This window comes from Brassica napus, chromosome A7, assembly GCF_020379485.1.
Source record: "Brassica napus cultivar Da-Ae chromosome A7, Da-Ae, whole genome shotgun sequence".
In the NCBI taxonomy this organism is placed as follows: Eukaryota; Viridiplantae; Streptophyta; class Magnoliopsida; order Brassicales; family Brassicaceae; genus Brassica; species Brassica napus.
In genome coordinates this window covers 6,638,794-6,649,923 of record NC_063440.1, presented here as the reverse complement: position 1 = coordinate 6,649,923, position 11,130 = coordinate 6,638,794, and the positions used below count along the sequence as shown (strand labels likewise).

At 33.2% G+C, this 11,130-nt stretch overlaps 1 non-coding gene across 1 annotated transcript; it reads right to left on the bottom strand.

The window, feature by feature from the left end:
- Positions 1 to 8,640: 8,640 nt before the first annotated feature.
- On the bottom strand, positions 8,641 to 8,746 carry LOC125576769. The gene has a single exon (XR_007315195.1). It is a non-coding gene; the product is annotated as a small nucleolar RNA R71 (small nucleolar RNA).
- Between the last annotated feature and the right edge of the window lie 2,384 nt (positions 8,747 to 11,130).

Sequence of the window (11,130 nt, the reverse complement as noted above, 5' to 3'; positions counted from 1 at the left end):
CAAAGGTTTAGAAGAACAATTGAATTATCAATTTTTAAATTTTTACCAAATGTCTCAAAATTTAATATATTTGTCAAAAAAACTATACATCTTTTAGTTATTAGTCTTTGATCGTTTAAAGTAAATGATTATAAGGAAGAATTATATAAATTTTTAAATAATTTTACAAAAGAAAATTTCGAGTATAGAAGGAGTGACTGAAAGTTATACTCTTCTATCAAACTGTTATTAGAATTACATATAGTTTCTCAAAATTTTCTGGTTTCACTTTATAATCATTTTTCGAAGTACGAAAGTTATTTAATAGTACTTTCTGAAAAATCCATTTTATTTTTACTCTTTTTTAATATTCATGTTTAGTTATAAACTTTCTTTCTAAATTAACCTTTAAAATAGCCGTTTGATTTAAGATACTACTAAATTTTCACCCGTGCTAAAGCACATAATAATGTTTTGGTAACTTTTTTATATAATCGTGTTTTCTCTTCATTTAAAGTAGACATGTGCATGAAATTCGTAACTCAAAGTCCATACCTAACTCAAACCAAAGAACCTGACCTGTGTCCATTCCGAAATATAAGAAATTTAAAAATAGGTCTCGTAGTGTGGTACACCACATATCCGAACTCGAAGTGTTATTAGCCGAACCCGAACGTGCTACCAGAAAAACCAAAAAAAAATCCCCAAGAAATCCAAAAAACCGATCCGAAAATCCAAACTAATCGCAAATACAAATTATTTGAAACATAAATATGTACTTAAAATATTCAGATCTATATTTATTTTGAAACTATATATTAAAATAAGTATTTAAATCTTCAATAAGTACTTTAAATATCCAATCCTATACAAATAAGTTTATTTCTTATGTTTTTCTTTTCAATTTTGGATTTAATTTTGGATATGTCTGAGCCGAATCCATATAACCTGAACCGGAACAATATATTGTTACTTTATAGATTTTAGATGTGATATAAATTAGAAACAAAACCGAAGTGTTATATCTGAACCTGATCCGTACTTACAAATTTACCAGAATGAGACCTATGATGTGATATAAATTAGAACTGAAATTCCAAATACGCAACTTGTATCGCAACGGATACGTAATGCTCAAGCCTAACTTAAAATATATTTTATGTTTTGTTCAATGAGATTTATATTTGATAAATATTTTATATGTGTTGGAATAACCTATATTCATTAAAAATATCAATAATAATAACATGTTCAAGCATATCATTAAATATTAATGACCATTATTATTTATTTTATCATATATATGTATCTATAGTTTTAATACTTTATCCATAAGATATATTATTATGTAATTGGTGAAGATCTTAAAGAATTTGTTTCTTACATTTGAACTAAAGTTCAGTTGTATATATGAATTAGTAGGTATATATTTTTTTATCTTAATAAATAAAATATAATTGATTATTTACGTAAAATTAGTTTAAATATAAATTGAACTCATAATTTAAAATAAAAGATTAGTTATTTAGTTTCTTAATTTTAAGTTAGGGTATATATTTAATAATAACTAAGTTAGGTATAAGTAGAAATAATATGAAAGCGAGTTAAATGTAATGGTTCAACTTAGACTATTTATAAGTAGATAAAAAATAGGATTTTAAATTAATAGATTAGATTTGTTTGTTTGTTTTAGTGTTTTTTTTCTCAGTTTTTAAAGTAGGCATGACTATAGTGTTCTCATATATGGCTTTAATTTTTAATGAAGTCATAATCAGTGGTTAAATACAATTTCATCAAATCACTCGAAAGTTGAGTTACAAACAAATAACAAAACATTTGCCCATCTCTATTCTATGAGGTCATGCCAACTGATCCCATCTTTATGAATAATATTCAATTTGACTTTTATTTTTATGATAAATTAATTTAAAATTTTACCAGAACTAGCCTTATTTAGTAAATAGATGTTGCGATAAAAGAAATAATTTCTAGAAAGATGCGATCATTTATGAACTTATGAGCAAATTCAACATTTTAGAGAAAAATCACTTCCTCCATTCCACTAAAATTGTAGTTTTAGAGATTTCACGCACTTTAAAAATAAAGTTGCAATATCAACGATAATTCTAGTTTTTTTTTTTTTTTTAACATCGAACGGCCATTTTATTACTCAAACTTGAAATGGTCTAGATAACCAGATAAAAATAGAACAACCAATGAAAAATAACTCCCTACGAAAAGTCCTAGCAGTCTTAGCTAAAAAGTCAGAAAACTGATTGCGCACTCGTGTGACATGGAGATCTTGAAGTCCGGGAAACAAGTTTGTAGCGTCTCTATCTTCTCCAATTCTGTCGTGAAGCTTGGCCACTTCTGGGATTTCTTTACCATTGCAATCAGCTCCTTGCACTCTGTTCCAAAGCTCTAGCATGGCGATAATCCTAGTTTAATACTCCTTTTGTTTTTTAAGGTTACATATCCTAACTTTTTCACACATTTTAATAAAACATATTAAATTTGCATAATTTTGTATGTTTATCTTTGTTTCATAATTTTAAGCCAATAAAAATTCAGTAAGTGCAATTAAGTTTTTGAAATTTGCAATTAGTTAATAAAACATGTCTTAAAAATGTAAAAAATAGATTTTTTTAAATCAATTTTTTTTCTAAAATATGTAATATTAAGGAACAGAGAGAGAGTACATAGTAATTTATAATAAAAATATTACATGTAGTAGTTGTCTTAATTAATGTGGACAAAATGGACAAAAACTATAAAGTTACGTTGAAACCTCAAAATTATTATCTTTGTGAAACAAATAAAATCTAAAAACTACAATCTTCGTGACACAAGTAGGATGACATTTGTATCAATAAGACTAATGATTTGGTCAAAATTACCAAATGGTTTGGTAATTTAAAACGATTCTACAAGGATAACACTCTCTTGTCCTTCTTTTCCAAGCATTAGCAACATAGTCAACAAATCGTTTGGTCAAAATTACCAAAACAAATGAGAAATGTAGAAACTACATTTCAACAAACACTCAAAAACAAAGATTAAAAAGAGTTGGTTATCAAAAAAAGGAACGATGATAAAGAGAGTTTGGTAGAAATGCAATATATTATAGATAATAGAGGTTAATACAAATGCGTCAAGCTTCTAGAACACATCGTATTTAGATTCCAATAATAATCAGATGAAGAAAAATTAATGAGAACAAGCTGAAGAAGATCTGAACCGCGTTGTCTGAAGACGGCGACTTATTCGTCAATGAACTAAAATTATATATTTTGAGAGATTCGCTTTGTTTCTGTTTGAGTTGACATTTACATGGTCCCATAGAGTGGGTCCCGCCTAATCATCTTTGAATTACTCGATTTAATTTTTTAATGTTATATCATTTTCAGTTTATTTCGAAGCAACGATTCTTCTGTGTATTCGCCATCGACAAGAAGACAAACATATATACAACCTCCTTTTTTTGTTAGATTCTTCCCGACCAATTTTTCTTTCTTTAGGAGATTTCTATATTTTATTTTTGTTTAATGGTGATCGGAACGACACAATTCAATAACAAACCACATCTATAACCAATTTAATACATCAACAATTGATAATTTTACAAAAAATTCCTTTCTCAAAAAAAGAAATTACATAAATTTCTTTCATTTGTTAAAAGGAAGTGTAAGAGAACACGCTTAAATAAAAACATAATAACTTGATTAAACTAAGTTGTTTTGGCCTAGTGATAAATGAACTCGAGTTGGAGCTTCCGTCCTGGATTCGACTAACCTTGACCAACTATCTGTGTCATATTTACTTTACCACTTGATCAACTAGAGTTCCATTACCACTGGAGTTCCTTTACCATTAGTTTCTTAACCAATTTTTAAATTTCACTTGGCAATATGACATGTATTGATGAGTCATATGTGACATAATGACACCTAGGATAAGCCTTTCTAAACTTGGTGACGTAGCTAATGCGGGGATTATCTTCCCTAAATCGTTATTAATTAGCGTTTTCTCAATCTCGGTTTGTGTTAATCTATCCTCGTTATCCTAATCAAAATTCGCTAGACTGTCACCCTTTAATTATGGTTTGGTTCCCTAACTCTTTTTTTAAAATCATATGGTATGGTGTTGAATCATATTATTGTATATACAAAAGTGACATATTCTATGATTCCAAACATATGGTATGGCTTAAGTAACATATGTCGTTCGGACACAAAAAAATTTATTTATCTTGTGCCACTAATATGTGATTCCATTGTAAAAATGACACTAGATTTTGATCCGCGCAACCGCGCATGTGTTTTTTCAAATTAAATTGAGGAAATTGTAAGCTTTGTCGGTTGAATATTTCGGTTTTGCATGGTAAAACAATCAAATTGATATGTTTGATAAGTAACTTGTAATTTGATAATTTTATACAAAATGTAAAACTTTCTAGTGTTTTTGTTTGTAGAACATATTCACTTTGATTTTTATATATGACGTTTTAGAGAATTCTTTTCACTTCAAATTAGAGGATATTTTCAATTTTCAATGCAAGTTTATTCATTTTTCCTTCGATATAACTTTTTATATTCTCCAGTTAGCGCTTTAATATTGAATTATGATTATGTGAATAGTTAATGATGTTTTTGGTTAGATAAAATAGAAAACTAATTTTTTTCTTTAATTTGTGTGAACAAAACTAATTTTCAAAGTAAGAAAAATGGAAATAGTGTCATTTAGTTGATTATATATATTAGTACATCTATATTTGTAAATACATTTGTTTCACAGACAAAATATGCTACATTTTTATATTATATATATTACAATTTATTTTATATGTCAAATTATTTTTCAATTTAGATTTAACGTTTGAACATCATTCTAGATAATGGTATTAAATATATTTAAATTTAGTTATATGATTATGAAAGAATTCTATTATATGTTTTTAGAATGGTATTAATTTGATAAAAATTGTTAATAATATTAAAGAACAATCACATGTTGTGATACTTTTTGACATCATCAAAATAATAACATTAATTATATGTTATGGTTGCATCACATAATATTAAAAATAATATACACGGTCATATGTATATAATCATATATTATGATTGCATAACATATGATTTTTTTTGTTAATGATGTGACCTACAAAATAGTTAATGGCCTACAAAATAATTATATATGCTGTTAATAGTTATTAGATTAATAGGTTATAATTTTTTTTATTAAATCAGTTGGTATATTTAATTATATTTATTTTATTAGTTTTGAATACAGTTTTCTAAATTTAGCATATATTAAGAGTAAACAAATTTGAGATTCTCCTCAAAATAGTATATTGTTGATTTTATTAAGATATTAATAAGATATATTTGTGATTATATCTATTATAAAACTAAATGATCGAATAATTAAATGTGATAATTTTTCTAAGAGATGGTCCAAAATAAAATATCACACATAAAAAAAGTTATGACTTCTGTTTTAATAAATAAGATGTTCTATGATTTATGATTTATGTTTGCAGACATTTAGGGTATGGTTTGGGGTTTAGGTATAGGTTTTAAGACCAAATTAATATATCATACAGTATATACTTTATATATGATTAATCATATGGTATGGTTTAAGTAACATATGTCGTTCGGATACACAAAATTTGATTGTTTCCAGTAATATGTGATTCCATTGAAAAAGAGACATGTTTTATGCTTTATGGTTTATGGTTTATATTTTCAGGAATTTAGGGTTTATTTAGAGTTTAATCTATAGATTTGAAGACCAAATTACCGTATAGGTTGCTATTTAATCACATGAGTAAAGCTTTTTCGAAAATAGAATACAAAAGAAATATATTTCTTTAAGGAATGCCAGACACAAATTTTCTTTTAATATATTTGAAATTTAGTTTAATATTATGTTTAAATTATCAAATCTATCTTCTCATGGAAAGTTCATCTTCTCAATATTTTCTATGTAATGAATCGGGATCCCTTCTTAACTACTCGGATGTAAAACTTCCAAACATCTGATGTACATTTTTATGTTCTTCATTTCTTAATATTACCTAAAATTCTCACACAATTTGCCTCTTCATTTCTTTATTCTATCACTAGGGTCGGTCCGCCCTACGGGCGGGAAGTTAGAAAAAAAATATTTTATATAAATTTACATTAATGTTATGAAGCATTTTTAAAAGAAATTGTAGACTGAAGACGATATTATAAACAAAAATAAATAAATAGAATTTGGAGATCATGTTGTTATTTCTAAATATTTTTGGACTGAATTAAAATGACAGTAAATTTCATTATTCTACAAAGAACAATCTAATATAATAAGATTAATGATGTATGCATATAGTTATGCAATGCCAGAGAAATATGTTAAGGAAAAACCTATATTATCTAAGCCAAAACAACCTTTTGTTAGTGTGAGTAGCTTGGTCTGTGTACGTTGATATACTTTGAATTTGACCCATTTTTATCCATGGTATATAAGTATTTTACTATATATATATCTGTGTTTTCTACTCTTCTAGGTATGTTTTCAGGTTCAGATGCATTTCGGAATAAAGCTATGACTTTGGAGCATTTTGGAGCTTAAAGGACATTTCACCCAAGCTGACCACTTAGAGGTCGACGAGAGGAAGAATAATCGATCGATGCGCATCAATGCTGACGATCGATATCAGAAAATACCTCGACAGATGAAGATTAATATCGATCGATGTACACAAGTACCATCGATCGATGTCGAGACACCAGACGCGACATTTTGGATTCAGCAGACTTAAAAACCAAAGCCAATCCAAATTACCAAAATACCCTGACGAGTTTTTAACCTAGTAGAATATATACTGCCTAGTGTTTTGACGGCAGAAAGGAGAGCTTTTTCTAGACCTAGTTTTGTTACAAGTTTCATTTGGGAGAGAAGATCACTTGTGATTGGAACTCCTTGTTTCTATTTCTTTTCATCTATTCTATGAGTTTATATTTCTCTATTGATATGAATTGCTTTGCTATGTTTGAGTAGTTCAACTGTTAGATCCAGGGTTCAGATAGGTTTGTGGGATTAGCCCCAAACTATAGATCTGCCTTATTGTGATATTCATGATAGATTTGTATTCATTGCTTGTTTTAGCCTTGCTAACTAGAACTTGATCATAGGATTGCATACTCAAGCACCCTTGTTATCCCATCCTGACATATATCTATCATATTAGGATTGCTAGAGAGGGCTAACCGCCAATTTAGAATCTTAGTAGGGCATTTCATACTCGCGCATAGGCCTGGCTAGAACCCGTCGATCGATGTCCTCAACTGACAATCGATCGACGTTGGCAAAGGTGTATCGGTCGACGTCTTAATAGACTATCGATCGACACTCTCTCGTTGTCTGCGTACTAACCGTTGAGACACGAGATCTAGTCTGTTAACCAGTGGTACATGCGACAGCTGATCCCTGAGTTAAGCGAATGAGATCTAATATATCATGCATGCAACAGTTAGGCATCTATAGGTATTATAATCTCCAACACCTGAATAGTGGCCCTGCATCTAATATCATTTCCAACCAAGTTACATTTATTATTTACTCGCTTGTTATTATTGCTATTTCATTTAAACATTTACGACCTTTAGAATTAACAACACTAGATTTAATTGTTCCCTAGCTCCTTGTGGATTCGATCCCTAAGTACTACATCTGAACCTCTTTTGATGAGAGTAACACTCCTTAGGGTAATTTGAATGGTATCAAATTTGGCGCTGTTGCCGGTGAGCTTTGATCGCCATTAGATTTAGTTTTATTAATTCTTATTCTTTTCTTTACCCCCTTTCTAATAATCTTTTTCTTGTCTTTTCAGGTGCATGCCCAACGGTACCAGAAGCAATAAGGAGAAAGACTTGCTGTTCTCAGACGATCCTGCTCATTTGGAACGCATCATCCGTAGAGGTCAACGTTCCACATCGCTCGACGCAACCACTTCGTCGTCGATCGATACGCACAACCAACTGTCGACCGACACCAGACCATCATCGTCGATCGATCCCAATCGTTCGACAACGATCGATACTACACCGCGTACGTCGATCGATACCGTGTCGTCAAAAATGGTAAACATTATTATTCTAACTCAGGACGAGAACGGAAACCTGTATGACCAGGCCGGTCATCTGCGTAATGCAACAGGTCAGAAAATAGATGCTCAGGGAACTGTAATCCCTGATGCTGATGCTACAGGAGCTGCTCAACATGTAGATGAGGACGCTCGATCGAAATCACTGGCCGACTACAATCGCTCAGATGAGTACTATTCCAACAGATCAGCCATTCGACTTCCGGAGATCCAGAAGCAGAATTTTGAGCTGAAGCCTCAATACTACACTCTCGTGTCGCAGATACCCAATTCTGGGTTACCGCACAAACATCCTATGGACCATTTAGAACGGTTCGAGGATCTAATCGCTGCTATTCGGATAGAAGGAGTCCCCGAAGATTAGTTGCTGTGCAAACTCTTCAGATACACGCTGAATGGAGAAGCGATGCACTGGCTTAGGCAGCAACCCACATGATCTTTAACATCCTGGAGCGACATCAAGAATGCTTTCTTATGAAACTTCTTCGATGAGGCGCGCGCTGAAGAACTTCGGAACAAAATTTCCACATTCTCGCAGAAGACTGGAGAGTCCTTCAAAGATGCGTGGATTAGATTTAGGTTCTTCCAGCGAGACTGTCCACACCACGGATTTAACGAAGTGCAGCTGCTAAGCACTTTCTTCTGAGGTCTCGCCTTACAGTATCAAATGGCCCTTGATACGGCGAGTGAAGAAAACTTCACTACTCAGAATCCGTTGGAAGCTGTGAGACTTATCGAAAACCTTGCTAACAGCAGCAACACCAAAAACACTGACTCTAAACGGAAGAAGTCTGTAGCCTCTATCGGGAAGGAACAGATGGACGAAGTAAGAGCTAAGTTAGATGTGGTGCACGAGCTTCTTAGGAAGCAAGTCTGTTCAGCTGAAGGAGAATTAGCAGATACGGAAGGAGAAGAAAATGTGAACTACATCGGAGGTACTGGATTCCAGAAATTTGGAAACAAGGGCGGAAACATAAACTTCTTTGGAAATGGCCAAAGAAGTAACCAAAATTCACAATTTCAAAAACCCTTCAACAACAGCAAGAGCTACTCGAACTCTTACTACCAAAATCCACCACCCCAGACTCAGAAAAGCAAGATCGAAGAGATGCTTGATCGAGTACTGTTGCGACAACAAATCACCGTGGATTTCAACGGTAAGATAGACTCCGCCTACAACAATCTGAACACCAAAATCGAGACCTTAGGGACTCAGGTGAGAAAATTTGAAACCTAAGTAATTCAGATGGGCGAGACTATAAAAAGGTAAGAAATTTTCGCTAGAGAGGCATGAGCCGACAAAGGGAAACACCACGTAAATGCCATCATAGATGATGATTTCTGGCAAGTGGTGAGAAATGAAAAGCTTGAAGAAGGAGATTTCAAAATCGAAAGCTCCATGAGTCTCGGCGGATCCCAATGGTGTCGACCGATGTCGATGAATTTGCATCGATCGACATACCATGACGAAGATCGATGGACGGATTACTCTAGTCATCGATCGACGTCGTCTGCCAAATCGACTGAATGCAATGCGGTTCGAATTCTAACTCATGAAGAATTCGCAGCTAAGCATCCTCACCCACCCTCCCCTTTCTATGATAAAATCGATCGATCGGTTGAGCCAACCATCGATCGACAGAGTGAGTCCGACGTCGATCGTCACAACATACCTCCCATCGATCGACAGGCACCTCTGACATACCGAGTGCGGTTACCCTCAATCGATAATGATTACATCAAGGCACTCAGCCACCACCTAAACCATTAGCAAACCCACCTGAACCAAAATCCAACCTTTTAAATAGTTCACCAGAATCTGTTCAAGAAGAACAAGAATTTGAAGGGAGAAGGTTAAGGAAAAGAAAGGAGAAGATTCCTAAAAACCTTAAGAGGGAAGCTAACGATAAGGAGATGGATGGTTTCACTAAACGAGTCTTCAGAATCCCAATCGAAAAACCTTTTGAGAAAAACCTTTTGATGAAGCTTACTTCACACACCGGTTGTGGATGTTCTTCAGAGAAACAAAGGTAACCGAGGAGGACATTAGGAGAATGTTTCATCAAGTCAGAGAGAAGATGAAACACAGGATCACATTGACGAAGAAGAGTGATCCTGGGAAGATTTCAATACCATGCGTAGTCAAGGGTGTTGAATTTCCCCATTCAATGTGTGACACAGGAGCATCAGTTAGTATCCTCCCTAGGATCATGGCAGACCAGCTTGGTTTGACCATCGAACCCTCAACGGAATCCTTCACTTTCGTGGATCTTTCAGAGAAACAATCATGAGGTATCATAAGAGATCTGGAGGTACAGATTGGTAATGCCCTTGTCCCTGTAGATTTTCATGTCCTAGACATTGAGCTTAACTGGAACTCTTCACTTCTGCTTGGAAGATCTTTCCTAGCTACAGTAGGAGCCGTATGTGACATGAACAAAAACAAATTGTGTCTAACGCTCATAGACCCAAACATCCACTACGACCCCATCCGACCTAAGAGAAAGGTCATTAATTCTATGGATTATGGGAAAGAACTCGGCTTCATTGGCGCATGCCATTGTGGAGCAGAGTATGAATCAGAGTACAAAACAGAGTACTCGGAATCGATCGACACCCCAACATTTTCATCGATCGATTCCAATGTGTCAACGGTGACCGATGACCGCAACAACATGTCACTCGACGTAATGCACCCAGTTGACCATTTCGCTTCAGCTAATCATTGTTACCAACATTTTGCCTTCCAACCTCCAAGCAAGAGATGACATGATGATTATTCCATAGGCAGTTGGGCAGACAGTTGTTTCCATGAAAGTTTTGCAGTTGACACTTGTTTAGACGAACTGTTTAGACGAGCATCTTTAGTTCTTGTAAATGAGCGAACTTGTTTATTCTTGACTATTAATACGAAAATCTCCACCCCTTTACATCATTTATAAATATTACATCACCGACCGGATATGGAAACAACAATTGGCGCCCACCGTGGGGCC